Source organism: Podarcis bocagei, assembly GCF_964188305.1.
Source record: "Podarcis bocagei genome assembly, chromosome: 2".
Lineage (NCBI taxonomy): Eukaryota > Metazoa > Chordata > Lepidosauria > Squamata > Lacertidae > Podarcis > Podarcis bocagei.
This window is the reverse complement of record NC_138126.1, coordinates 67460145-67485468: the sequence shown is the minus strand read 5'-3', so window position 1 is coordinate 67485468 and position 25324 is coordinate 67460145. Positions and strand designations below refer to the sequence as shown.

The 25324-nt window shown below is 45.1% G+C and overlaps 1 protein-coding gene across 7 annotated transcripts in view; it reads left to right on the top strand.

Annotated features, from left to right (window-relative positions):
* The window catches only part of GRIA1 (glutamate ionotropic receptor AMPA type subunit 1), a 206045-nt gene that overhangs the window by 78779 nt on the left and 101942 nt on the right, over window positions 1–25324 (top strand). The window lies entirely within an intron of this gene.

Below are 25324 nucleotides of genomic sequence, written 5' to 3'. Positions count from 1 at the left end.
GAGCAAGCACCATGCTGCATGTGTATCAATCTTATAAACTCACTACTCTTCTGGAATATGTAGATTACATAGTACTTGAGATGTTTAGGCTGCAATCCTATCAGCCCCTGGAAGGACATCCCAGGGACTATAGGTGATACTGGATCTCTCTCTCCCTGATGTCCAAGCTTATTTTTTTGACAAGGGTCATGAGTGGGTAAAAACAGGTACAGTGGTACCTCTGGTTGCGAATGGGATCTGTTCCGGAGGCCCGCTCACAAAATGAAAAGCCCTCAATTTGAAGTGCCGTATCCGCGCAGGTGCACGGCGTGATTTGGTGCTTGTGCACATACGCGACATGCGATTTAGCGCTTCTGCGCATCCGCAAGTGGTGAAACCCAGAAGTAACCCTTTCCAGTACTTCCAGGTCACTGCGGGACGCAACCTGAAAAAACGTGGCATGAAGCAAATGTAACATGAGGTATGACTGTAGATGCACTGGCAGAGGAATGGCATGCAGTGGGTGCAGGCCGCCCCGGGTGTCATCCCTGAGGGGGGTGACATCACTGTGCCACCCCCCCTAGGGCAGTTGCCCCACCCCTGTGGCTGGCTAGCCCCACCCCAGGGTGCCGGAGCAGCTAGCTCTGCCTCTGGGTACATGATGCTGACCTGAGAGCAGTGGCTATCCATATTATTTCATTCATTTGAAAAGCTATAATCTGTTCCTTCATGAAACGTAAGAAGGCAGCTTACAACATGTAAAATGCAATAACATCACTCTATGAATATGCATTAAACATAATTGAAAACTTCAATAAAACATCAGTAGATACTGGTTGGTTTAAAGACAAAATTGCATGGTGGTGCCCTGACTGAACAGTGAAGTTTTCAGAAAGATGGCAGGAATGGTTCCTGCTGAACCTCAACAGGTAGGGAGTTCCATGGGCAGGTCAGAGTTCCACATGGGGAATCACCCAAAGTGCCCTATCAGCGGATCTCAGTGAGTATAAAGGATCAGGGATTCAGGTGCTCTGGGTCCAAGTTGTTTAGGGTTTTGTGAATTAAGATGAGAACCTTGAACCCGAGAGCAAATTGACAATCGCTACAGTTTTCTCAGCCATGAAATTACATATCGGCAGTAATCTCCTACTGTGAGCACTGGGTCCACTGCATTTTGCATTAGTTGCACCTTCCAGATACATGTAAAGTATGTCACCCCTGGCTTCTGGATCCCCCACCCCCACATAGGGTTGCCATGTGTCCTCTTTTCCCAGGACACGTCCTCCTTTTTCAGGGGTAACATTTGAGACAAATTGCATTTATTTGCTTTGAATGGCTGTCATAGCGTCCTCTTTTTTGCTCTTCAAAATATGCAAAGCTACCCATGAAGCACTCCTTTGGGTCTACAGACCCAATTCACAAATGCAATCTACAGTGAAAGCCTCTTTCTTCACGTCGAATCCTTTCCTGGATCAGGCCAAAAGTGTCTGGTAGCATTTTACGCTTGGCTTACTTAAGCCCTGAGAAAACCTTTACAATGCTGCATTCATATTTGCGCTACACTTCTTGCGATATGCAGTGATGGATCTGTAAATTATAGCAATGAATCATTTCCTGAAGCTCTCCTAGCATGTTAGATTTTGCCTGAGGAATCAATCCTGCCAAGATGAACACCCATGTGGAACAGTACTTTCTGAGACAGCTTCCACTGACTTTGTTGACAGAACAGGAATGTAAGACAAGAAATCTGGGTTTCTAGTGATGGATTATAATACTGGGAGGATAACAAATCCTTAGCCAAAAAAAATCATCTGTGAAAATATTTCTGTAGAAAAAAGGTTGTTGTGAACACCAGGCAACAAATCTATATTTCCTATTTAAAGGTAAAGGTAAAGGTACCCCTGACCATTAGGTCCAGTCGCGGACGACTCTGGGGTTGTGTGCTCATCTCACTCTGTAGGCCGAGGGAGCTGGCATTTGTTCGCAGACAGCTTCCAGGTCATTTGGCCAGCATGACTAAGCTGCTTCTAGTGAACCAGAGCAGCGCATGGAAACGCCGTTTACCTTCCCGCCGGAGCGGTACCTATTTATCTACTTGCACTTTGAAGTGCTTTCAAACTGCTAGGTAGGCAGGAACTGGGACAGAACAACGGGAGCTCACCCCATCACGGGGATTTGAACTGCTGACCTTTCGATTGGCAAGCCGTAGGCTCTGTGGTTTAGACCACAGCGCCACCTGCGTCCCTACTTACTCACATCCATATATAGCTGTGTCAATGTGTGCTTTGGGGGGGGGTTATTATTATTATTAATTTTCTGGGGAACCAATGAGTGGCCCCTCTTGAAGAGGTTTGGCCCAGGAAAAAGGTCCCTTCCCTTCAGCCTTCTCCTGGGTTCTAACCCTGTGTTGTGAGGCTCCAGCAGAGTCATTTCCAGCACCCCAACTCAGCCTATCTTGTTCGTAGCTGCTTGTGTTCGTGTGGTATTTCACATAATTTCAATGTGTCTGTGGACAGTGTTTGGCCACCAGGTAACAGGTCTGGGAAAGGGTTCTTTCTGTAGCATTTTCTCATAACGCTGGAGGATATACTGTTATAACTTCTAACTGTTACACCTTTTTTTCTGGCACGAGAGAGGCTGCCGGGGCAAAATGACCTCGCTACATTTCAAGCCGCTAAAGTATACATGGCCTAGTACACTTTAGAAGCAGCCAAGCAGACTGAAAGCAAGCCACTGTGTGGTGGCTTAGACCCCCCCCCCCCCCGACGTGATAAATCAGTCCTTCTAATGGAAGTTTGCAAGCAAAAGAGGAAAACTTGGCAAGCCTGTGAGTCCCTGTTTGGCTTGATGCAACACAATTGTACCTGTTTTCATCTGTCAAGAACTGCAAGGCATGATTAATGCCACTGCTCGGGCTGGGTTTTGACAGTGTCTGAGTATGAAATATCGAGGGCTCCTAAGCTCTTAAAAAAGAAGGGAAGAAGAAAAATCCGCCACCTTCCTCTACACTACAAACAGCTGCCAACACCAAGGAATATTGATTATGCAAAACCTTCCCAGGGAAATGGAGAGAAAACCCCCGTCTTAGAACATCAAAGCTTTCACGTTGCAACCTGTAACAAGTTCAGAAACAACCCATTTACAAAGCCTTCATCAAAAGGGAACCTTGTGCCGGAGATAGTCGCAGCCTTTTATGTCTCACAGAACTGCCACAAATGACTGTTAAGGGAAATCTTCAGCACTAAACTGTGTGTGCATGTGTGGGTTACCCAAGTTGTTAGTGACAATATTGTTCCTGCTCTTGCATTTTATTCCTGCTCCCTACTTCCTCAGAGATCACTCAAGAAAATGGCTCCCAAACGGAGGGGGCTGAGGGGTGAAACATGTGTGAGCTGATGGCAAATTGAAAAGGGGTTGGAGTCTCAAACTCCCTTGAGCTTTTCCTTCCTTCATTTTCCTATGGCCTTCCTCCATCCTTCCTTATACTCATTGTGGATTTTTGCTAATCCCCTCTTAGAAAGTAGTTATTGCAGAGAGGTGTGAGTTTCTTGATTGGACATTGGGATTCCCCCTACACACACACACACACACACACACACACACACACACACACACACACACACACTCCATACTGCTGAGAATAAATTTAATAGGAATTCTGGGGAGTGGCATGTCTTAGTTGCTGTTGGAGCATTAAGACTGGGCAGATTGGGGACAGACGTTTTAGAAAAACTGAGGCATTGTTGTGTTATGAATACCCTTTAGCGATCTGCCAGTGTTGTCTGCATAGTGAAACTTGGGGGGGTCCCCATCAGCCCTGACATGTGCATTTGGGGTCTGTGCGCACTGAGTTTATACTCAAGATTCACATAGCAAGGAGGGAGTTGTTTCCTCTCCATTCTTTGTTGGGGAGCCACAGCCTGCCATGCTATCACATGCTCAGGGGTCTGAGTGGATGCTTCCCTACTGTAGTTAGATAAAAATCCTAACCTACCATACTTTTGGGCTTCAGTTAATTTGGTTTTCAGTTCCTCCAATGTGTCATTTTAATAAATAAGGCTATTGGGTGGGATTCAACTAAGTTGTTGCATGCATGGAAGGACTATTTGTGTAACAGGACTTTCCCCTCTCTTTCCCCCACCCCTTAAATCTACTCTGGAGAGTCAGGGGAAACCCATGAACAGGTTTGAGAGGAGGGTTCACACAGGAAGGGAAAGTCTCATTGAATTAAGCAGAGGCTTGACAACCATATGTCAGGAGTGCTCTGATGGTGTTTCCTGCTTGGCAGGGGGTTGGACTCGATGGCCCTTGTGGTCTCTTCCAACTCTATGATTCTATGATTCTATGAGTGGACCTTGCTCTGTGTACACAAGCCCTACTTAACGCTGTGTTGAATTTCAACCTTCATCCCAATGTTTGGTCTCATGAGACTTCTTTGTGGGTGTAGGGGCAAATTATATTAATTCCCAGGAAGTCCTGCTGTTATATAATGGATGTGACCTCTGACGCTCTTTTTACTTAATAGGAGAGCTGTTTCATGCAGTAATAGGTTACAGCAATCTAACAAATGCTAGACATCTGTGGGCTATTGTCCTTCTGTGTATTGGGTTCATCTCTTAGGAAGTCATTCTTCAAAGAAACAGAAAAAGGTGCTTGTAGCTTTAAAGAAGTTTTCTTTAATAGTTAGGCGTGACATTCCAGGCTGATTGGTTACAGCTGGGGATGAAAATAAAACAGGAAGTTGCTGGTCACACTTGCTTGCACGAGGAAAGAGTACCCACATGCTGTTAGCTTATACAGCAGTAGAAAGATGTATGTAAATAGCTTTGTATATAAGGTAAAGGTAAAGGGACCCCTGACCATTAGGTCCAGTCGTGACCGACTCTGGGGTTGCGGCACTCATCTCGTTTTATTGGCCAAGGGAGCTGGCGTACAGCTTCCGGGTCATGTGGCCAGCATGACTAAGCCGCTTCTGGCGAACCTGAGCAGCACACGGAAACGCATTTACCTTCCCGCCGGAGTGGTACCTATTTATCTACTTGCACTTTGACGTGCTTTTGAACTGCTAGGTTGGCAGGAGCAGGGACCGAGCAACGGGAGCTCACCCCATCACGGGGATTCGAACCGCCGACCTTCTGATCGGCAAGTCCTAGGCTCTGTGGTTTAACCCACAGCACCACCCGTGTCCCTATTAGCTTTATATATAGTCGCAACTAAAATGTTTGTGAACCAGCCAAGAAATAAAGTAACTCTTGACTGCGTACTTTGCACAAGTCTCGTAGTCTCTTGTCATCTGCCACCCGGAAGAAACTCTGTTGTAAGCTGTTTAAAGCTGGTTTGTTGAGGAGCCGCCACACATGAAGATAAGCGCAGCAAAAGTGTGTGGGCGGAAACCTCTAATATCATCAACTGTTGTTGATGAAGGGCAAGTATGCACCTGATTTAGGGCTTTAATGTAAATGTGTGGGAAACAATATTCTGTCCCCAACATGCTAAATTGAATGGGGCTTATGTGCGTCCTTAAACCCATATAGACAATATATTCACACTGATCCCACAGGCTAAATCAGAGGTGGGAAAACAACAAATGAAGGTCTTGAAGCACCTTCTGACCTGGTTTTGCTTCTCACCTAGGTACGTCTTTACTGGTAGCTATGGAGGCAGGGGTATTGTGGCTCAAGGTGGCGGAAGTTGACCAGTTCCTGCTCCCATTACAGGCTCCATAACATAAAGCAGAAAAACTAATGATACAATGGTACTTTACCATTATGCTGAGGGGTGAATCATAACATGTATTACTAACTCGGGTGTCCCTTAAAATAGCCAGTTTTTCACATGGATATGATCTGTCAAACATACAGCATTAGCCCTTTCCACATCATTGATGTCCAAAGATATTAAATGCTTGAAGAAGGAATGGAATTGTGCCTGATGTTTCCAGTGGTGGTTGTTGCTCTGCCCCCAGCTTAATAGGGAGACTGACACTAGCAGCCAATATGCCAACATTCAGCTCCCCCATCCCAAACATGGAAATTTGGTTGGGAAGAACTATTGTACCGCTTTGTATTAACCAGCTGGTTGGAGCCCAGCCTTCCACTTGTTTGGGGAAGTGATAATTAACTGATAGAAAACTAATAATGGAGATGGGCGAATCGCTCTATTTATGGTCAATGCCATTTTTGCAGGTGTTCAATAATGTCCCATTCAGTTGCTGCATTGATCTGTTGTTGTTTCAAATCACACTAAAAATTTGCAGTCAGTTGTATTTTTAAGTACCGTATGTATTTTTAAACATACTGGAAAATATCCAGTGTGAGTCATATTCAGAGCAGACCCACTGAATCAATGTCCTTAAAAGTTATTTAATTTTAATGAGTCTGTACTTAGTTGGATATCACCCATTTCCTGTAAAAAACAACAACCCCTTTCTAAATATATTTTCTCTCAAAATACACATGTTAAAATGTGTTTTGATATTTTATTTTATTTTAAGCCAGAAACTGCATTCAGGAAGTGTGAAAGCCAGGAAATAACTAAATTTGAATATGAGTGTTAGTCCAGGATGCCAATTTGTGCTGGAATTTACAAACTTGAATTCCTCAAACACTACTATATATAAAAAAGATAGCCATTACCTATTGCATGTGACTGTTCCTAAAGGTTTCAACATAGTGATCCCATGGAGCACACTATGCTTTCATTGTTTTATTATGTGTCATTAGACCTTATACTTTTTATTGTATATTAACCCTTAGGATTTGCCCTAATGTTTTGAAGTGACGCTCATCTTAGCGCTGCTCACATCTTTTTTTCCCACAAGAAAGAAAAGACATTTGAGGACATCTCGGAGCTCTCCTTTGCTTTAATTTCTAGGCAGACAGGAAGACATTCTCCTGTCTGCAACAGAAAGGAGCGTTTTGGGAAGGGATGGAGTGGGCCATACCCTGATGAAATTCCCGTGAACAGCTTGAGCGTAGGAAGAGTCTTTCAAGAGGAATCCATATGCTGCTTCCGTCTTTCCTTCAATTAGTCTCCACATGAGAACATTACAAGAATTGAAGGCAAGTAACTGAAGATGGGGTTATCATTTGAGAGAAGATTGTTGGAAATGTGAAAAAAACCCTCCCACTCAAATAGGGTGCAATGGCGTAGCGTGGGGGGTGCCAGGGGTGCCAGCCGCACCGGGCGCAACATCTGCGGGGGGCGCGAGTCCAGAGGGAAGGGACAAGTTCCTTCCTCCGCCGGGCTCCCCGCCGCCACCGCCAGCCTTGCGCCCTAGCGCGCGCGCGCCCCCCACCGCCGCTGCGGCTGCGCTCCGAAGACTGGCCGTTTTATTTGGCTTTGAAAGCCCAACAGCTGCAAATCAGGCGCTCTCCCCCGACCCGCGCCCAGCGCCTCTTCCCTTTCTCTCCCGCTTCTCCCTTTCCCAAGGAATCCGAGAAGACCTGCGTTTAATGAAACGTGAAGTGTGAAAACTTCCTGAGCTGCAGAGGCGACTCCTTAATGATGTTCCCAGATGTGGCGGGGCTGGAGAATGGGGTGAAGGCGCGCAGAGGCGCCTGCCGGAGAGGGAGAACCTCACCTTGCCGCGGGCACCGCTAGGGCCCGGGTAATGGGGGGGAAAGAGCTCTCCAAGCCGCGCATAATTACGCACCGCAGAGATTCTGCCCTTGCGATGGGCGGCTTCCACCTCGCTCTGGAAAACACCCCGTCCTTGTTATCTTCTTTTTTAAAAAAATTATTATTTCTTTTCGCGCTGGGGACTTGTTTCATGGGGCTGAGGGGAGGGGAAGAGTCCGATCACTTGTTTAGAAAACGAAAAGGCGGGGGGGGGGGAGGGAAGAGGGCTGCCAGCACCTCCGAGCTATTCCGGTGAAATTCAATTTGCACTGAATTCTAAAGATCCTCTCGCTGATTCTCTTCCAGGCTGTTACGCGCCGCAAAGACAGCTTGGAGGAACAGCCCACAAGGCAAAGCTGAAACTCCTTCCCTACCACAAAAATACTTTGTATTGGACTTTGTGGTTGGAAATAATTTCACTGGGTGCCCACCAGATACCCAAGCGGTTGCAGGGAGAATGGGGCTTTGGTAATCCTGGTCCCTAGTTAATTCTGAGAGGGTGTTTTTCGGTTTCCCATGTGAGGGACAGAAAGGATGAAATTTCCACCCTATCTGACACAGCCTCATAGAATCATAGAATCATAGAATCATAGAGTTGGAATAGACCACAAGGGCCATCGAGTCCAACCCCCTGCCAAGCAGGAAACACCATCAAGCACTCCTGACATATGGTTGTCAAGCCTCTGCTTAAAGACCCCCAAAGTAGGAGACTCCACCACACTCCTTGGCAGCAAATTCCACTGTCGAACAGCTCTTACTGTCAGGAAGTTCTTCCTAATGTTTAGGTGGAATCTTCTTTCTTGTAGTTTGGATCCATTGCTCCGTGTCCGCTTCTCTGGAGCAGCAGAAAACAACCTTTCTCCCTCCTCTATATGACATCCTTTTATATATTTGAACATGGCTATCATATCACCCCTTAACCTCCTCTTCTCCAGGCTAAACATGCCCAGCTCCCTTAGCTGTTCCCAGTGGCATAGCGTGGGGGGTGCAGGGGGGCCGGCCGCACCAGGCGCAACATCGGGGGGGGGGCGCTCGCACTCAAGTGCTAAAATCCACGGGTTAGGGGGCGCAAATTACTTGCCTTGCCCCGGGTGCTGACAACCCACGCTACGCCACTGATAGGGTGACTCCAGTTTGAAGGAGTCATGGGCTTTCTAATCCTCAAGTTTGAACCCCATTATTCATTCAGGGGCATTGATACAGTTATTGTCACCGCACTTCAGCAAAGAGATTGCAGCAATGTCGAAGCTGGAATTTGGCAAGTTCACGGTGGATAAGATTTATCAATGGCCCCTGTGTTCATTCGTTCATTTTCTTTGTATGCCAGTTTTCCACACACACAAAAATCATGCTCAAGGTGGCTTACAACGAAGAAAACACGGATGCTCTTCAAACAAGCACTACAAAAACAAATTCATAGTAACATAGTAACAATTTTGTAAGATAGCAAAACAATAGCAAATATACTAACATAACAAAAAGACCACATTTCAATACTATAAATTTAACAAGACTACTAAAACAACATGCAGCATCCAAAAGCAAAAGTAATAAGTGAGCTTCACAGTTTCACCTTAGTCCTAGACACACTCATGCCATTATGTTGCTCACAGTCCCTCTCCTGCAGCCACTTGCAAGGCTAACAAGGACAAGGGGTGGGGAGGGGAAACACCCCTCCCATCATATACAGTATAGCACTTCCTGGATAACTGTTAGCAGAGGCACTTGAATAAACCACGAGGAGTCCAGGGAGAAAAGCCTGGCAAAGTTCTAATCAACAAAAGGGTAAAATAGGAGACAACTTAACCAGAAAGAAACAGAGGGACTGTGTGTTTTTGACAGGCCTTGTCAAACTCAGGGAGAGATTCAACTAAAACACCCACAAGTAAACTCTACTGCAGCTAGAGAGCCTTCTGGAGCATTTGTTACCTCACTAAAGATCACCCCATGCATCCCCTTGGCTTACTGCCAACAGAGTTATTAAATTACACAGTGAATGATATCTGCTGTTGCACTTTCGGCAAGAATAGGAATGGGAGAGCTATTGCATTCAGGTCCTGCTCGTAGGCTTACCATAAGCATCTGGTGGGCCACTGTGTAGGCCCTAACGTTTTGGTCTGATCCAGCCAGCTTTTTTAAAAAAAACGCTCTTCCATCTGCTTCACCTCCTGCCAGTTCCTGGAAAGCAAAACACTCTGATTATCGGTTACCAATAAGGAGAGGCCACAGGGGGCCACTTCTGTACACATGGGAGACTTCTGCTGTCTGCTACCTCCCTTTCCCAAAGGTAAGGTGTGTGTTTTTTCCTTGGAAAAGGGAGATGGCGTAGTGGCAGGGAAGAGGATGGGTTGCCCATGGGATTTTTAAGCTGAGCACTTGGAAGCATCCCTCAAGGTTTATGAGAATGATCAATATGTAAGTTCAAAATCCTGTTTTATTTTTTTAAGCTTATTAGGAGGGGGAAAATAAGCATTACTGATACAGAATGCTTGGATAGAAAACCAGCCATTCTGTTCTAGATATCTACAAACAGTGCTATTTTTTCTAGAAAAAGAGGTGCCAGAACTCACCACGAACACCTCCCTTGTTCTCTTACAATGGCAATGGCACCCACCTGAGAGGTGCCGGAACTGAGTTCTGGCTTTAAAAAGCCCTATCATCATAATCTTCTAAAATAATATTTGCAAAGAACAAAGACTCCATGAATCATTGTTAATGTGTTGTGGGCTGCTCTTGTCCCCTCTTTATAGTCCGCTTTTAAACAGACAACCAACAAACAAGCCAGCAAACAAACACAAACCTATTGTGCACATGATGTGGTCAGATTAGGGGTATCAAACACATTTGCAGCAAAGAAAGAAAATCTTACATTTAAATGCCATATGGCCATTAGCAATAACCACACTTTAATATTCATATATATGCCTCTCGAGACTTGAGATGTGGAAACGTCGGAGGGTAAAGCAATCATTTTTCTATTGACAGAAGAGATGGGCTAGAGAGACGTTAATGTATACTTTGCATATGGTATATATCTTTTCTCAACTGCATCCCATTTCATGAACAGATTCTCTATTGACATTGCACCGTCCCATTTATTCACAGTGATTTGGCAGGGCATCCAGGTCTCTGAAATGTGCTAGTTTAGTAGATGAGAAAATAAGACATTGTCGATTTGGAAGGATGAAGGCTAGGTGGGAATTATCCCTTTTAAAAATCTCAGCTTTTGAAAGGTGTAAACATGAATGCTGATGAAAAGTTATATGCAGGGGGGATACACAGGGAGACGATTAGAAGTGGTAGAGAAGAGAAACTCTGCAGTTGTACTACAAGGCTTTAGGGACAAAACATGCCAGACAAGACAAACTGGATCTTACACACAATTTGCTTATATCCTGACTTGATATGGCCTCCTGACATTATGGCTTGGTCTATGCCAAGTTAGGTCAAGCTGTGGCTGATGAGCAGCATGCTATTCCCAAACACACTACAGTTTGTGAAGTGGATTCCAGAGGGCAGCAAATTTGGTTCCCTTGCATAGGGCACAGGGGGCCAAGGGGGTGCCTTTCTGCTTCCTTCCCAAAGCCTGGTAAGTGCAGGGCTTTGGGGAGGAGTGTGAGGGAGGTGTGAAATGACCCCAGGGCACCCCATGTGGAGGACTATCTACTCTTTAGATCCATTATCTAGATTGGAAGCTCCATAGTGATGTGAGGCTTAAGTGGATGAGAGACAGAAGTTGCAACTCTTTCCCTAGAGCTTAGCATGAAAACAGACCCCCCCTTTTTCCTGCAGGATGACCACTCAGTAGAACAACTCTAAGCCTTGAGGAAAACTGGCTGTTCCAGCCATACAATGACAAATGTAAATGCACACCCAGAATTTATGCAGTGCTTTGAATCCCACTGTGTGGACAACACAACTTCAGACATTGCATACGTAAAAATAAGATAATAGCCCCAGGAATCTATAACAAGAACAAAGGCTATTCTTTTATGCTGGGAAAAGAGGAAATTGTCCCAAATGGGCTTTTGGTTTATTTATACTTAATTTATATGCTTCTAGACCATTGTTTACCACAAAGATACCAGGGCAGTATAGAAAGGTTAATAGAAATAAAGCAAACCTATCCAATATAATACCATTAAGGAGAAAACAATGTAATCGTAAATAAAAACACCGAAGGCGGCTAAAGGTATATATTTAAATGTCTGGCGGAAGAAAAGCTGGCTTCCTTCCTCCAGTGTCCAGAAAGCTCTCCTTGAGTAGCCATAGCAACCCAAAGTTACCCATCTCATTCTCTCAGAGTTGTCTGATAGATCAGACGCTAGACTTCACATTTTAAATGCAACCACCAACCCGTGGTCATGTCTACAAGGTAGCTGAATGGCAATGTTGGGTTTTTAATAAACAACAGCAATAAAAGCACGTCAACCTCTGTTTGGCTCAAATCCCAGCTTGCTATTAATTTACTCATGAACTAAAAAGGTTCAGATGTGTTGTGTTATTGTGCACAGCAACGGCCTAAGCACGAGAAGTCTCCTTACTTTGGATTTTATAGCTGGCATTTATAGCACTTAACATTGATTTACTAAGATTCCTTCCAATAGGAACATATTTCAGGCTTTGCACTGAGGCAAAGGCTAAGAAAGGTGCCTAACTTAGTTTTTGGCTAGCTTAGTTTTAATAGTGACAATCTAATCCTATACGTGTCAATTCACTGTCTTTGGACTTACTTCCTAGTAAATGTGTATAGGCTTGCGGTCTGAAGCAGCAGAGGTCTGCCACTGCAAAATCACATAGAGAAGTCAATACATATATATATATTTAATGCAGCATTAGCACAAAGGGAAGCTTTGACAAATACAGTGGTGCCTCGCAAGACGAAATTAATTCGTTCCACGAGTTTTTTCGTCTAGTGAATTTTTTGTCTTGCGAAGCACGGTGTCAGAAAAGTTTTGGAAAAGCTTCAAAAATCACCAAAAACCTCAAAAAAGGCTACCACACCGTGTTCTATGAGTTGCTCCTCGAAGTCAAGTCGCAACTGTATTAACGGTGTTAAGAAAAAGGAAAAAAAACTTGCAAGACGTTTTTGTCTTGCGAAGCAAGCCCATAGGGAAATTCGTCTTGCGAAGCAGCTCAAAAACCGCAAAACCCTTTCGTCTAGTGAGTTTTTCATCTTGCGAGGCATTCGTCTTGCGGGGCACCACTGTAATGTAGAGGTCTAATATTAACAGCCACTCACAATACCCTTCTGTGGCATTTAACTATTAACAGAAATACCCGAGTTCTAAATTGCACAGGGAGCCTTCATGAGTGGAGGACATTCCCCCCTTTAGAAGACAGTTCCATGGAGGCTCGTAAGGATGGGAAACATGGCTTGCTGGAAAGAATGGGGCTTGCCAGTGCCTCATTATTTGGTTATCCCCATTTGACATAAATGAACATCTGAATAGGGCACATGATTGTCAGCAACGTAGGTAAGACCCATGACATTTCTCCCATATCTCATATTTAGATAATTTTGGTGCACTGATTGGATGCTAATGTGAAGATAAATGATGCATTCTTACTTCTAGAAAGTTTAATTTGTGAAATAATTCTATATCAATGAGATATTATGAGATATTTCTGTTTATATAGCCTCATACAGTACATTTTACTATTTACAAATCCAGATGATTACATAGCAACAAGGACTGTGAATACCTTCCTGTATTTTTGTGTGTGTGTACGTGTGTGTGTGTGTGTGTGTGTACATGCACACACACACACACACAGATATAATAACACCATTGCTTCCAGTGATTCAAACGTTCAATGGAAGCATGCATTTTAATAGAGAAAAGGTTAATAGCTGTGTAGGGGGTTGCAAGAAATTACACATTGAAAGCCAGCATGTTGCCTCTTTTGTATTCAGCACCTTGAACACCTCAAAAAGCTTTGTGCGAGTCTCCCACCCCAGATTCCCCACCACATGCTGAATTGGGGACAATGTTCAACATTTTGAAAATCCCAGAGTAAAGAAAGCATGCAGAACACAAAGTATGCAATTGGTTTCCTCTTGGATGTTGTTTCCATTCAGATGAAACTGTCCTTCGACCCCCGCTTTTTTGAGCCAAGCTTATTGGTCCATCCAGCTTATTACTCTGACCTGCTCAGCTCTCTGCGGTGTCTCTGAAGTTCTTGGCTCTACCACCTCATACCCTTATTAAATGGAGAGATGCAAAGGATCAAACTCTAAGACCTTCTGCGCTCCCTACTGCCCTTTGCCCATGCCTACTCTCTTAAAGATTAGCATTTAATAAGACTGGTGTAGCAGAGTGAAGAAAATGATGGTTTCTGGGCTATTCGCAACTCCTTTTAAAAACATATGCAGCCAAGGAATGGTTTGTTTTGAAGGCCACAAGAAACTATAGTGATAGAATCAGAAAAAGGCAGGGAGAGTGTGTTGCCTTCATACAACTGCCTATATCAAAGGTCGGGAATGCGAGGGCGGGGGGGGAGAATCTATTTAACGTGTGAGAGAAATGTGAGTGAATTTGTGGGATGCTGTGAAGAGATGCACTATGACACCTCTGCCATCTCGGAGCACCACAAGGACAAATGTTTTAGAGGGGAGGCAAGTTACTCATAATTCGAGCAGACATTTGCACCTTGTGATCACAGTTCCACCAGCTTCTCTGATGCAGTTTCAGGTTTCTCCATCACCATTTGAGGGACTGCCCTCAGGCTGAGCATGCTAATAATAAACTACACATACACATACATACAAACCAGGCAAAGTTAGAGTCCTTGGCACTGCCTCTTGACCCTGCAGATATCAACAAGCTAGATTGCTCACATCACGTTTCTACAAAATTCAGTTTTTCATAGAATAATACAACAACACAATTGTGCATTGGCGTTCAGCCCAGATAAAGATGTGGTATATGGTAATGCACTCACTGTGAGCCTGCCCTTAAAAACTGTGTGCAGGCTGCATCCAGTATAGAGCCAATATCTACCCAGTGCCAATGGGAAAATATTATACTGTTGCTGTGAAATTCCAGCGGGACCCAGAACAAATAAACGTTTTCTTTCTTATTTAAATGCATATCCTCCAGCAATATATGATAATGCACTCACCATGTGCCTGCCCTTAAAAATTGTTTGAAGGCTACAATATAGTACAGAGCCAGTATCTACCCCATGCCAATGGGAATATATTAATCTGTTGCTCTGAAATTCCAGCTGGACTCGTAGCAAATGAATGTTTTCTTTATTATTTAAATGCATATCCTACAGCTTCAGTATTCAAATGTTCTCCGAGAGGCAGTAACATAATCAAAACGGTACAAGCAATTAAAAGCCAACAAAAACGGCAGAATAAATGGGGAATACATGAAGTTCTGGAGGTGGAATGAGTGGGGACAGTGACACAGAAGGCAGCGACTGCAATTCCACCTCCACACATCTCAAATGATGCTTTCTTATACCACTGCTCCTGGGGAAATGATTTTTAGTAATTTCAGTGGGTGAGATCCAACTTTAGTCATACTCAGAGAATACCCATTGAAATCCACAGACCTCAGTTACCCACTGATTTCAATGGGTCTAGATGGGTCTTTGGTCTAGATGGGTCTTTGGTCTGACCCAGAGGTAGTGAGACCCACCTTAACATTTTATGAAAACCAACAGGATTTCTAATGAAGACATAACCACTTCTCTTTAAAGAATTAGAATGCATTTCTAAAACAGAGGAGGGCAGATATATGCTTAGGAGCAACAACCATCACAGCTGGTGGCAGTGCTCCAAACTCAGCTCCCAGCTTTGCTCACCCAAAATTCATCCTGGCAATCATGCTTCATTGATGCTTTAGCTCTAGCACTAGGTCTGGTGCTTATAAGGGGGAAGGATAAGAGAATTTACTATTTATTTAAGGAAAGTGCTCGTTACAAGTTATTAAAGGGCTCTGGGCCCTCTTTGCGCATTTCAGAGTAAAACAATTCATGAAGATTTGAGGCTAGTGACAAAGTTATAGAAGGTGTGGTTTTTTGTTTGGTTTTTTGATTGTGAGGAAATCACCAGCTCTCTTGCATTTATTTGAAGCCCCACCTAGAAATGTGGCAGCCCCTCTAGTCACAAGAGAGCTGACTACTGACTGCAGCCCTGGCATAATAAAGTTTCCAAATCTGATCAGAATGATGAGTTTTCTAGGAAATGATAAAGTAAATAGAAAGGTGCTGTGGATTAAAAAAATAACTGCTGCCATCATGAAAGAAAGGGAAGATATAAAGAAAAGTGGTGCCAGATACAGGAGGTCTGTAACTAAGTGATAGAGCAAAAGAATCTCGAAGCCAGGCAGGAAAAGACTCCTATTATAAAGCTAGTTTTGAAACAATGTCATGCATGTATTGCTATGTTGTACAGAATATGCGGTTTAGAATAGTAAAAGAAAAGAACGTAACATTATTTCTGCAATGAATTAGTGTCATGCTTTCCCCTCTTAAGATTGTCGGCTAAGTATGGTGTGTCTGCTACACTTGGAGCTTTTAGTATTTGGACAAAATCCTCATGCCTCAACTATTGTTAAAGAGGTGGTAAAACTGTCAGTCTGGAAGGAGAGCATTTTGACAGGATAAATAGCAACCTTCTCACATATATTTGCAACTGCTGATAAGTAGACCTGCAATGTTCTCTAACCATCTGGTTAAGGGGCAGACTCCCTGCTAATAATATAACAGAAACATAGGAAGGTGTCTTATACTGAGTGGGACAGTATACTCCATCCAGCTCAATATTGTCTGCACTGGCTGACAGCAGCTCACCAAGCTTTTGGATGAGACTCTGACTATAGTGTGAAGTCTCTTGTTTTCCTCTTCTCCTCTCCTGTGCGCCTCCTAAATCCAACCCTCTGAAGCAAGGGCAAGGGGGACGTCCCATTGCACAAGAATCTTTGCATTGATGGGACATGGCAGCTGAATACTGTCTTATATGCAAAGCAAATGCTCTAACACTGCACCACAACACTTGATATCTATTTATTAATATTATTTTCTAGAGAAATGCTTTAAATCAAGAGTATTAGTGTTAACCATAATACTAGCATCTTCTGACTTCCAAGCATTCTGACAGGCTACTTACTGGACAAATTTGGATAAAGCTTTGTATTAGCCTCACACCTTTACTTCTTAACACCTGGGTACACCCCTTAGCTACCTGCTGGATTTGTGGGGTCAATGTGCTGGTATGGTTTGTACCAGCCTAGGCAAGTTAGCTTTTGTTCTTTCCCCTTTTGTCTTCTAATTCCCAAAGTAGTTCTTAATTGTGTTCTAAAGGTTGTGCTGCTGTTTTTAATTACCGTATTTTTTGCTCTATAAGACGCACCAGACCGCAAGACGCACTTAGTTTTTGGAGGAGGAAAACAAGCCAGGTGTTCTGGCTTCTGGGATAGCTGCACAGCCTGCATTCGCTCCATAAGACGCGCACACATTTCCCCTTACTTTTTAGGAGGGAAAAAGTGAGTCTTGTAGAGCAAAAAATACGGTATTTTTAAAATAAACATACCCCACCTATTTCTTGCATGTTTACGGGGTAAGGTCTGCAGTACTGAATTCAGTTACTTGTCCTTTTGGTCAGATTGCTAGAGAGTAATTGAAAGCACCATCACTGCCTCCTAACCTAGGCTGCTGAGATGAAGAAAGCTTGGGAGGAAAATTAGGAGTGGAATTTTGTGAAAACAAATTCTGAAGCTGAGCAGGTGTTTAGAGGCATCTTGCCCCTAAATTCTAATAATATGTCCCTGACCCCTGACCCCTGACCCCTGACCCCTTCTTGCTGGTCAGTATTTTGTGGTTGTGGGTACTCAATCTCAGGGTTCTAGTGAAAAACAAAAACCCTAAAGTAGCTTCTATAGATTTAAGTCTCCCCCCTTGATTTCAAATAATGTAACACAGTACTTTTTTGTGGGGGGACGCAGGGGTACACATACCCCTAAAAATTTTGTGAATCTAAGTTTGGCCTCATTGAGGGGCAGTATTTCAATATGAGTAGGAAAATGAGAGTACCCCTAAATAATTTTTAAGGAAAAAAAAGCACTGATGTAACAATAATTCATTGCTCTTTATGAAATAGAGGCATCTTGGAAGTAAACCAGAATTGTGAGGTGAGAGTTTGAGTCCAACAACATCTGGAAGGCCATGGGTTACTTACTCCTGTTATACTGCAAACATGTAACTCTTATATGCTTCATACCACCATTTAATTTATAAGTTACAGGCTTCTGTAGTACTCCATTTTAAATTACTTTTTAGTTAGGTCTGAAATGCAAAGAAGAAAAGGTTTATTGGAGCCATTCAGAGATAAAAAGAATGCTTGCTCTTTTTTAAAAAAATTGCTTTCTTCAAGGAAAAGCAATGTTTAAATTGTGTTATCTCTTATCCTAGTTACGGCTTTAAATAAAACACAGTCAGTATTCAATGACTAATAGACATCTAATTAAATAGTACAATGTCCAAGTAGCCTGTTCCATTAAACAAATAAGAATTACTCCCACAGCATCTTTTTGTCCCCCCCCCCACAGGATTACTATTACTGACATTTAATGCAAATTGTAAACTAGTTATGGGAGTATAGCATGTTACCTCCTCAACAATGAATTTAATTTAACTAATTGAGATATTGCAAGGAAGATTACTACAGTGGTTTATGTTGAGATAGATTATTAAGAAAGCCAGAGAGTTCTCCATATTGCTCTGTTGAGTTATCTAATCCTCAGGCAGTCCTTTCTGCAAATAATCTAATGGGCTTCAACCATTTGAAAAGACAGAACTCTGAGTTCTTTGCTGCTGCAATCTGTTTCAGAGGCTGGGATTAACAATTAGCTGAGAACAGCGTAGGAGGCGTGCTGAATGCTAATGACTGATACAGTGTTGAAGAAGGTAGAGCGATTGAAACGATGTGAGTGTTATAGAAGCAACTATAATTAATGTGTTTAGTGGCATCATAGTCTGCTGTATAAGGTATGTGGACCAGAAGACATAAAATAGCTTCAATTGAAGGATTATTATTTTTGTTTAGTTGTACCAACAATATTTCTTTAACAGGACCACTGACAGTGGGTTACACATGTACCAGACCCCGTCAGCTTTCTTTTTAAAAAAGAAGTATGGGAAACTTGCATCTTACACTTATTTAACTTATGCAATCACAGCTTTGTGCAGGTGGGTAGGTGGGGGGATAAACAAATAAATGGAGAGCAAAGGAAACCCACACTCTGTTTATTTATTCCCCCCAATCACCTGCACAAAGTTATGATTGTGGGCTTACCTGTCTTAGGGAATGAAGGTGGTGTGAGGGCTCTGGGATCCAGCCAGAGCCCTTGCATCACCATCTCAAAGTTGGGTAACCAGACTTCCATCCAGCTTTACATTTTATGTGTAAAAAACCAAACCCTAGTATAAGATGTGAGTTGCCTGTGTGTCAATTGACATCTATAAAGAAAGTTGGAAAGCAAAATGTGGAGGTAACTGTCTAAGGCTTCGGCAGGCAGCAGTGTTGTAAAGGATTCTAAATCATTGTTGCTAAGCTCTCAGAGGAAGGAATGCTGATTACCCACTCTCAGGAGGGAGGTCTCCCAGAGCAGCAGGAAAAAAAATTAAGAGAAGCTGGTTGTTTTTGCTGAATAGAGGAAAGTCTACCTAATGCATATACTGAGATATGTTTGCTTAAGCACATTCCTTTGAACCCACATTATTTCATTCAAGTGTGCTTTATTTACAGTATAAAGCACAAATCTGTGCCATTCCACATGTGCAGTGGGCCATTGTTTCCTCTCTCTTAAAAAAAAATAGTCAAATATTATCTGCACATCTATGGCAGGGAATGAGCTTCCATGAAAAGAGATCAAGTATGATTTTCAGGCAAGATTGATTTCATACCTCTTATTTAGAAATTAAGCCACACCACACGGCATAAGCTTTTGAATTTATGTCTTCACTTGCACACCCTTTGCCCAAAAAACTAAACATGCAAAAATGTTTCAGGGTTTGTAATTAGTTAAAGATGGGTGGATGAGGAAGTACTAACTGAGGGGAGGGCATAGCAACAACAGAGTGTGACTATATCCTACTGAGCACAACCCATAAGCATGGATGAGAAACACTGTGGTAGAGTTCAACTGAAAGTGCACCAACATCCACAAAAGGACATATGGATCTATATGATCCATGTGTGTATTAAGACAGTCACATTTTTACATATTGTCATCCAACAGAGCAGTTCCATATGTATAACAGGAAAGGGGCTGGGGGTGTCACCTATGGTTTTATTTCCTATATGCATATTCATGTAATGTGAGAAGCAGCACTCAGATGCAATTTCTTACCACTCCCAACAGCATACATCATATCTAAGAAAATTAATGTGATTATCTTGAGACTCAACAGGAAGAAAAAGGAGTAGTATTGACCTACTTAACTTTGGGAGCTTAGAACTGGCTTGCTGGAAGACTGGTTTGCTGCAATGCGCTCTATGTGGGGCTTCCCTTGCGCTTGATCTGGAAGCTGCAGTTAGTGCAGAATGCTGCAGAGACCTGCATGGTTGCCAATTTGCTACCAGGCCCAGTTCAAGGTGGGCAACTTGGGAGCAATTTACCAGCAAGATCACCAGACCACTCAACCACTTTGTTCTACAGAACCAGCAATTACAGGAGCCACGTAGTATTCATTCCACATGTGTGCAGGCAGACCCTTTCACTACACTTTTTTCAGTGCCTGCTAAAAACACTTTTGTTTAGACCAACCTACCCAGATATTTAGAATATTGACGTGTTTTAATCTGTTTTTAATTCATCAATGATCTTAATATTTTGAATGTTTTCAATAGTTGCTTTAGCTGCTTTTTACTGATAATTTTATCCTTTTGGGCTCTTTATAAACTGCTTTAAGGGTTGGGGGTTTTTTTAACAATCAAACAGTGATTAAATTTTATGAAGTAAATAAAATAAACTAGCACTCATAATTGTCCAGTATCTTTAATTGAGTGCCTTAGTTAGCAACATAATAATAATAATAATAATAATTTATTATTTATACCCCGCCCATCTGGCTGGGCCTCCCCAGCCACTCTGGGCGGCTTCCATAAAAACCAAAGATACAATAAAATATCACACGTTAAAAACTTCCCTGAACAGGGCTGCCTTAAGATGTCTCCTGAATGTCAGATAGTTGTTTATCACTTTGACATCTGCTGGAAGGGCGTTCCACAGGGCGGGCGCCACTACCGAGAAGGCCCTCTGCCTGGTTCCCTGTAGCTTTGCTTCTCGTAATGAGGGAACCGCCAGAAGGCCCTCGGCGCTGGACCTCAGCGTCCGGGCAGAATGATGGGGGTGGAGACGCTCCTTCAGGTATACTGGACCGAGGCCGTTTAGGGCTTTAAAGGTCAGCACCAACACTTTGAATTGTGCTCGGAAACGTACTGGGAGCCAATGCAGGTCTTTCAAGACCGGTGTTATATGGTCTCGGCGGCCGCTCCCAGTCACCAGTCTAGCTGCCGCATTCTGGATTAGTTGTAGTTTCCGAGTCACCTTCAAAGGTAGCCCCACGTAGAGTGCATTGCAGTAGTCCAAGCGGGAGATAACCAGAGCATGCACCACTCTGGCGAGACAGTCCGCAGGCAGATAGGGTCTCAGCCTACGTACCAGATGGAGCTGGTAAACAGCTGCCCTGGACACAGATTTGACCTGCGCCTCCATGGACAGCTGTGAGTCCAAAATGACTCCCAGGCTGCGCACCTGGTCCTTCAGGGGCACAGTTACCCCATTCAGGACCAGGGAATCCTCCACACCTGCCCGCCTCCTGTCCCCCAAAAACAGTACTTCTGTCTTGTCAGGATTCAACCTCAATCTGTTAGCCGCCATCCATCCTCCAACCGCCTCCAGACACTCCCACAGGACCTTCACCGCCTTCACTGGTTCTGATTTAAAAGAGAGGTAGAGCTGGGTATCATCCGCATACTGATGAACACCCAGCCCAAACCTCCTGATGATCTCTCCCAGCGGCCGCATGTAGATGTTGAAAAGCATGGGGGAGAGGACAGAACCCTGAGGCACCCCACAAGTGAGAGCCCAGGGGTCTGAACACTCATCCCCCACCACCACTTTCTGAACACGGCCCAGGAGGAAGGAGCGGAACCACTGTATGACAGTGCCCCCAGCTCCCAGCCCCTCAAGACGGTCCAGAAGGATGCTATGGTCGATGGTATCGAACGCCGCTGAGAGATCCAGCAGAACTAGGAAACAGCTCTCACCTTTGTCCCTAGCCCGCCGGAGATCATCAACCAGTGCGACCAAGGCAGTTTCAGTCCCATGATGAGGCCTGAATCCCGACTGGAAGGGATCCAAATGGTCCGCTTCTTCCAGGCGTGCCTGGAGTTGTTCGGCAACCGCTCGCTCAATCACCTTGCCCAGGAATGGAAGATTTGAGACTGGGCGATAGTTGGCCATCGTGGCCGCATCTAAAGATGGTTTTTTAAGAAGCGGTTTAATAACCGCCTCTTTCAGCGGGTCTGGGAAGGCTCCCTCACGGAGGGAAGCATTCACCACCCCACGAAGCCCATCGCCCAGTCCTTCCCGGCTAGCTTTTATAAGCCAGGATGGGCAAGGATCCAGGAGACAGGTGGTTGGTTTCACTCGTCCAAGCAGCCTGTCCACATCCTCGGAGGTAACAGATTGGAATTGATCCCACTCAACTTGACAAGACAGAACTCTAGCACTCTCCCGCCCCGGCCCTGCTCCCACGGTGGAGTCTACTTCTTCCCGAATCTGAGCGATTTTATCTGCAAAAAACTTTGCAAAATCATTGCAGGAGAACATGTGGCCCGTACTGGGCCCCGATGTTGCAGGTGGTTCCGCTAAATTGTGAACCACCTGAAAAAGTCTCCTGCTGCTGTTTTCTGCAGATGCAATAGAGGCGGTGAAGAAATTCTTCTTCGCCGTCGCTATCGCCACTTGGTAGGCTCGACGTTGAGCTCTAACCTGTGTCCGGTCAGATTCGGAATGAGTTATCCGCCACCGGCGCTCTAGCCGTCTCAACGATTGTTTCATTGCCCTCAGATCCGTGGAAAACCACGGGGCTGTCCGGGCTCCATGCAATCGGAGAGGGCGCTTCGGAGCCAAACAGTCAATAGCCCTGGTTAACTCCACATTCCAGCGGGCCACCAGGGAATCAGCTGAAAGGCCATCAACATGGGATAAAGTATCCCCTACCACTCTCTGGAAACCATTTGGATCCATTAAGTGGCGGGGGCGGACCATCCGAATCGGTCCCACCTCCCTGCAGAGGGGAAGGGTCGCGGAGAAGTCCAGTTGCACCAGGAAGTGATCTGACCATGGCACTTCTTTCGTTTCACTTTTACTTAGTGTCAGATCACCAACATCCATAGAGGTAAACACCAGGTCCAAGGCATGTCCACGGCTGTGGGTTGGGCCAGACTTATTCAGGGACAGCCCCATGGAGGCCATGCTTTCCACGAAGTCCCGAGCGGCCCCTTGTAAGGTCGTGTCGGCATGGATGTTAAAATCCCCTAGGACAACCAAGCTAGGTGTCTCCAGGAGAACATCCGCCACGACCTGAAGCAGCTCGGGCAGGGAATCCTTGGTGCAGCGGGGAGGTCGGTACACCAAAAGGAATCCTGTACTGCCCCTATTGCCCAACTTCCAGAACATGCACTCAGAAAACTGGGTCTTCCCAATAGGACGCCTGGTGCAAACTAATGACTTCCTAAAAATCACTGCAACCCCCCCTCCCCGCCCATGTGACCTGGGTTGCTGTGCGTAAGAGAAACCTGGTGGACAAGCAGCGGCAAGGACAGGCCCATCTGCTTCATCCAACCAAGTCTCTGTTACACATGCCAGGTCAAGTCCTCCATCCACGATCAAGTCATGGATGGCAGTGGTCTTATGAATCATTGACCTGGCATTGCACAGCAGCACCTTCAGGTCATGTGGGTATCCCTTGCTGATTCTAGTATCCATCCGGTCAGGACCAGACCCGGAGGCAGGGATAGTCCTCAGACAACGACTAAACCTGCCTCCTCTGTGATGACATGGTCTGGTCTTAGCGTAACTCCTCCTCCTACCCGTGATCACTGAGATCGGTTGTCCCAGTGCATCCCCCCCTGTGGAACATGCCCCAGCCATTTTGTGGGCTGGGGCCCACTCCCCGGCAGCCCTGACCCCTCCCCCTAAAAACAAAATAACACCTTAAACAAACAAACAAAACCAATAAACCAATACAAACAAAAAAGTGTAAAAATTACAAAAACATCAAATTAATAATAATAATAAAAATTCCCCAAGCCCAACCAAACATCAATCCCACCCCCACCCCCCACATACAAAAAATCCAGAGAAATTTTTTTAAAAACATTTTAAAAACACTCTGTGCCTCTCCGGCAGTAACAACTGTCCTAGTGAGGCCTGTCAGGCCCCGCCCTGGGCCAGGTGGTAAGTGGCAGGAAGGAGCAGGGCCCTCAAGCACTCACTCAGGGAGTCTTCCTGGGCAGCAGGCAGCAAGCAGCAGGCAGTCCTTATGAGGCCCCAGGCCCCGCCCCAGGCCAGATGGTAAGTGGCAGGAAGGAGCAGGGCCCTCAAGCACTCACTCAGGGAGTCTTCCTGGGCAGCAGGCCGCAAGCAGCACACAGTCCTTGTGAGGCTTCAGGCCCCGCCCCAAGCCAGATGGTAAGTGGCAAGAGCAGGGCCCTCAGGCACTCACTCAGGGAGTCTTCCTGGGCAGCAGGCCGCAAGCAGCACGCAGTCCTTATGAGCCCCAGGCCCCGCCCCAGGCCAGATGGTAAGTGGCAGGAAGGAGCAGGGCCCTCAAGCACTCACTCAGGGAGTCTTCCTGGGCAGCAGGCAGCAAGCAGCACGCAGTCCTTTGGAGGCTTCAGGCCCCGCCCCAGGCCAGATGGTAAGTGGCAGGAAGGAGCAGGGCCCTCAGGCACTCACTCAGGGAGTCTTCCTGGGCAGCAGGCCGCAAGCAGCACACAGTCCTTGTGAGGCCCCAGGCCCCGCCCCAAGCCAGATGGTAAGTGGCAAGAGCAGGGCCCTCAAGCACTCACTCAGGGAGTCCTCCTCGGCAGCAGGCCGCAAGCAGCACGCAGTCCTTGTGAGGCCCCAGGCCCCGCCCCAAGCCAGATGGTAAGTGGCAAGAGCAGGGCCCACAAGCACTCACTCAGGGAGTCTTCCTGGGCAGCAGGCCGCAAGCAGCACGCAGTCCTTGTGAGGCCCCAGGCCCCGCTCCAAGCCAGATGGTAAGTGGCAAGAGCAGGTCCCTCAAGCACTCACTCAGGGGAGTCCTCCTGGGCAGGTGTTTAGCTGTGCTGGTATCTTCAACTTTCTCAGACCCAGAACCCAAACATGCAATTGGGAACCCAATTCTTAATCTTTTAACATATATTCACATGTTGGAAATGCTTCTGTTGTGACCTACCTTGGTTCAGGACACAACCCATTAGTGGGTCCCTACCAGTAAACTGTGTGTCTCAAAAAAAGAAGAGCCGCCATATTTTCTTCTAAGATACTCCATTAAATATATGCAACAGTCCCTTTTGCACACTCTGAAAAAATTGGGAACACTGTCTTGGAAAGTGTCATGGTGATGGCTCAGGAGTATAGTCTGTTGAGGAGTTGTTTTTTAGCGGATTATTATTTTGTATTTGCCCCAATAGCTTTTCTATATTTGCTGT